Raw genomic sequence first — 4,993 nt, forward strand, 5'->3', positions numbered from 1 at the left:
TTGAGGCTCTGGCACAGCATGGCAAAATTTAAATTAACTTCATGAGTAAGAAAATCAGTGAGAAACAAGAATATTTGTTTTTCTTGATGATGTAGATATCTGTGTGGTGTCAAAGGCACAAACAGTGATGAAGATGAAATGAACTGATTTCTGATGATGAAGAATGGTATTTAAAACCCATGAAGGCATCAACATCATGTAAAATAATGCCTGGTCGTAATGAGTGAATGTCATGGTTTGTTATCTGCATCTGAAGAATCCACTGTAGGTGACACAAACAATGTCCAAGATTCTTCAAAGAGCTTATTAACAAAACCAAGAAACACTGCTTGTCTACTCCGATCAATAATAATACAAGATTGATAAGCTGAAAGTCAGTGGTTGAAGGCCATAGTTTAGAAACAAACAAGTTGGTCACACAAAATGAAAATGCTAGGTCTTGTTGAGACTGTCTTGAAGCAAAGTTCAATTAAATGTTCAGTTCTTGCAAGAACGCACACAGTTAAAGTTGCACAAAAGGTTTAAGTTTTTCCGCCTAGGCATGGAATTAAAGTTCCCTTGGAACAGTCTACAGTCAATGTACGACAAGAATTACTTAAGCAAAATTTTATGACATCCACAACCATGACAACAGGTCTTTCAGCTACATCGTGGCATTGTCCATAGTGGCAGCAGCTGGTTGGCAGAGGAAATAGTGGCGTTGGCATGGACTGGATGTCCAACCCGGAGTCCTGGCTTGGAGTCAGCCGATGGGTGGCCTTGTGCCAGCTTAAGTACTGTCTGGTGGCAGGACATCTCAGAATCTATTTTCAGTCATGTGAATTGTGGAAGCAAGTAGGTTCCCACAACCCGCAACCTCTGGCAGCATTGCTAGGGCCGCCTTGTGGAAAACCAGGTAATCTACTTTTTGGCAAAAAATGGTTGCCCAGCAATTGGGCATCCCCCGACACTGGGACATATGATGTGTTGTCAACCTTTCAAGCGTAACACCATGACATATCATCCCCCCCTCCTTGGAAGAGCTCATCTCCCCGCTACTTCAGGTCCTTGATGGTGGGCAGGGAAGGGTTTGTAATGACAAGCACTTCCCTTGCCATTGGTTTTTGCAGGGCTGGCCCACAGAACTGGTTGATGGCTGCAGTTGATATGACGTTGTGTTAACTTATTGTGGCATCTCTTGGGTCTCCATCACTGGAAAAAGATCATAAGGTAATCCTTCCATGTTTGGGATTTTGCCTTTGTGGGGCCGTATTTGGTTTATGTGTTTCTGGCAGACCATGCCATTTGTCAGGGTAACTCTGGTCATGGCCCTGCTCAATAATTTTGTTATTGTTGCAGGGAGCAATTGTCTATCCTTGACAAAAAACAAGGCCCTAGACAAGATATTTAAGGATTTAGTGGTGGTGATATCTTTTTCATGATTGTTGCTGATTGATTTATGGATGGGTGATTGAAAATTGTGACCTATGAAGTTGACCATGTAATTTTCCTGCTGGTGAGGCTTCATCTTGTGGAGTGGTGTGATGTGAAGCTAGGAACAAGGTCAAGGATTCATCCAGAGATTGATAGCAGTATAATGTCGTTATTTGATTCTTGAATGTGTGGAGATATCTTTCTGCAAGGCTGTTGGAGGCCAGATGGAAATGTGCCATATGTATTAATTGTATGCCATTCTTTTTTGCAAAAGGAAGTAAATTCAGCTGAACTGAATTGTGGGCCATTAGCAGTTACCAAGGTCTCTGGGAGGCCTTTTATTGTAAAAAAAAAATGGACAACGTCTGTATGGTCTGACTAGATGAGGTGCTCAACAGACAGGAGACATAAGGAAAACATGTACCTGTATCAATGGCTATGAGCCAGGTATGACCCATAAATGGTCCAGCAAAATCCAGGTGTAGTCTCAAACATTGCATGGAAGTATTTGAACATGGGAGGAATCAGTGAAGTGAAGTGGACTGCTTGCTATGGCTGGTGATGCCACTTACAACCATCTGAATGTTGGTGGCATCAATACCCTGCCAATACACATGCCAGTGAGAGTGCAAATTGTGGAGTAAGGCCACCACCCGTTGCCATAGTGATGTCGGGATAACCATCCTAGTGAAGTGGTTCTCGTGCTGCAGGAGCAGCATGCCACAAAGGGTGGAAAGCTTGTGTCTTATGCATCATTATGCCTGGATTTTTAGGTTTCTGTTGTGACTACAGTCAGAGGCTCACCACCACTGGATCAAATGAAGGAATTCCTTGATGTCTGGGCCATCTGCAGACAGTGTAGCCAGCAGCATCACATCCTGTGGGAGGCTGACTACTGCCTCTTCTGCCTTGTTCTCCAAGTGGAAACATACTTCTGGACCCTTGTCAAATTCTGATTCCTGATCTACTGGTAACTGGGACAGAGGCTCAGCATTAGCACGTTGTCTGGTGGAACAGAACTGGATGTCACACTTACATCCAGAAAAAATAGTACCTGCTGCTGTAGTTGGTGAGCTGTGCTGGTGGGTATGGATGCAGAAGCCTTGAAAAGGGGTAATAATGGCTTATGATCAGTCAAAAATGTGAATTTTCTAACACATACATGATCATGAAATTTTTTGAAGCCAAAGGTGATGGGCAGTGCCCCCTTCTCAATTTGGCTGTAGCTTTGTTGAACAATGGACAGAGTCTTGGAGATGAATGCAATGGACTGCTCCACCCCATTGATAATGGAGAAAGGACTGCCCCCACTCAATACTCAGAAGCATCTGCTACTAAGATGAGCAGTTGGGATAGATCATAGGGAGTGAGACACACATGGTGGATAAGTGCCTGCTTAAATTCTCTGAAAGCCCTGTCACATGCTAGAATCCAACACCACTTTACATTTTTCCCGGAGAGCTTACAGAGAAGTTCTACAATTTCTGCTGCCTGTGGTATGAATTTCCGGTGATAGTAACAGGATTACTATGTGATTCCTTGCAAAATGGAATACGCTGAGGTGACAAGAGTCATGGGATGGTGATATGCACATATACAGATGGCAGTAGTATTGTGTACACAAGATATAAAAGCACAGTGTGTTAGTAGAGCCGTCATTGTTACTCAGGTGATTCATGTAAAAAGGTGTCCGACGTGATTATGACTGCACAAGAGGAAGCAACAGACTCTCAACACAGAATGGTAATTGTAACTAGATGCTTGGGACATTCCATTTTGGAAATTAGGGAATTCAGTATTCTGAGATCCACAATGTCAAGAGTGTACTCAGAATACCAAGTTTCAGGCATTATTTCTCACCACAGCCAATGTAGTGGCCAATGGTCTTCATCTAACAACCAAGAGCAGCAGCGTTTGTGGAGAGTTATCAGTCCTAACAGACAAGCAACACCGTGAGAAATAACCACGGAAATCAATGTGAGACTTACGATGAATGTATCCGTTACAACAGTGTGGCAAAATTTGGCATTAATGGGGTATGACAACAGACAAATGATGTGAGTGCCTTTGCTGAAAGCACATCACCATCTGCATCTCCTGTCTTGGGCTTGTAACCATATTGATTGGACCCTATATGACTGGGAAACAATGGCCTGGCTAGATGAGTCCTGATTTTAGTTGGTAAGAGATGATGGTAGGGTTCAAGTGCATTGCAGACCCCACGAAGCCATGGACTCAAATTGTCAACAAGGCACTGTGCAAGCTGATGGTGGCTCCATAATGGTGTAGACTGATGTTTGCATGGAATGGACTGGGTCCTCTGGTTCAAATGAATCGATCATTGACTGGAAATGGTTATGTTTGGCTACTTGGAGACCAATTGTAACCACTGATGGACTTCGTGTTCCCAAAAAATGATGGAATTTTTATGGGCAGTAATGCATCATGTCACCAGGCCATTATTGCTTGTGATTGGTTTGAAGAACATTCTGGACAGTTCGAGCAAATGATTAGGCCATCTGGGTCACCCGACATGGGACATATTTGAGAGGTCAGCTCATACATAAAATCCTGCACTGGCAACACTTTCGCAATTAAAAACAGCTACAGAGGCAGTATGGCTCAATATTTCTGCAGAGAACTTCCAACGACTTGTGGAGTTCATGCCATGTTGAGTTTCTGCACTATGCCAGGCAAAAGTAGATTCAACATGATATTAGGGGGTATCCTATGACTTTTGTCACCTCAAAGTATAGCACTATCTGAAGGGAACAAAGTCAGCCATGATCTTTGTATTGCCAACAAAGATTTAAAAGTGAATATTGTCAAGACAAAATGCATGTACACTGAAGCCACTCCAAGGAACATTAGTGTGTCAGTTAATTGTAGTAGGGTTAAGGAGAACTTATTAAAGGAGAAATTAAGAGGTAGAATCAGTTCATTGAAACATATATTTTTGAACAGAAATTGGACCTGTTGAACATAGTGTTACATAACAGTAGTTTATTTTCTAATCATCCAGGTATTATGAAAGGCTTTGTATGTAAACTAACCATTAACCCTCACAAGAATTTTACAGTAAAAGTGTACCCAATTCCTCCCTCTGAAAAGAAAGCAATAAGGAAAGAGATCGTTCTCACGTTGTAAAAGGGCATTATTTAAAAGACTGAAATGATGAATGAAAATTTGTATCAAGGCTGGGATTCGAACCCGGGTCTCCTGCTCACTAGACAGATGTGCTAACCACTACGCCACCCTGGCACAGTGGCTGGGCACAACTGCACAGACAACACTAGCACACTTCCCTCATTAATCCAAATTCCCATTCACGCCTCAGCCCAATTGGAATCCCCCTTAACTCAAACAGGATTGCAGAGACTCTCCAACTGTATTGGAATAGCGCCTCACCATCAAATACCAACCAGACTGAGGAGTGAATGGGTATTTGAATGGAGGAGTGAGATGTGCTACAATAGTCCATGCAGTGGTGCAAAGCTGTTGTGCCATGGAGGTGTAGTGATTGGTGCATCTGCCTAGTGAGCAGAAGACCTGGCTCCAGGTGATATATGTCTAAAGAGTG

The 4,993-nt window shown here is 42.8% G+C and overlaps 1 non-coding gene across 1 annotated transcript; it reads right to left on the reverse strand.

Annotated features, from left to right (window-relative positions):
- Positions 1-4,602: 4,602 nt before the first annotated feature.
- Trnat-agu lies at positions 4,603-4,674 on the reverse strand. Its single transcript has one exon. It is a non-coding gene; the product is annotated as a tRNA-Thr (tRNA).
- Positions 4,675-4,993: the final 319 nt, after the last annotated feature.

This window comes from Schistocerca americana, chromosome X (genome assembly GCF_021461395.2).
Source record: "Schistocerca americana isolate TAMUIC-IGC-003095 chromosome X, iqSchAmer2.1, whole genome shotgun sequence".
In the NCBI taxonomy this organism is placed as follows: Eukaryota; Metazoa; Arthropoda; class Insecta; order Orthoptera; family Acrididae; genus Schistocerca; species Schistocerca americana.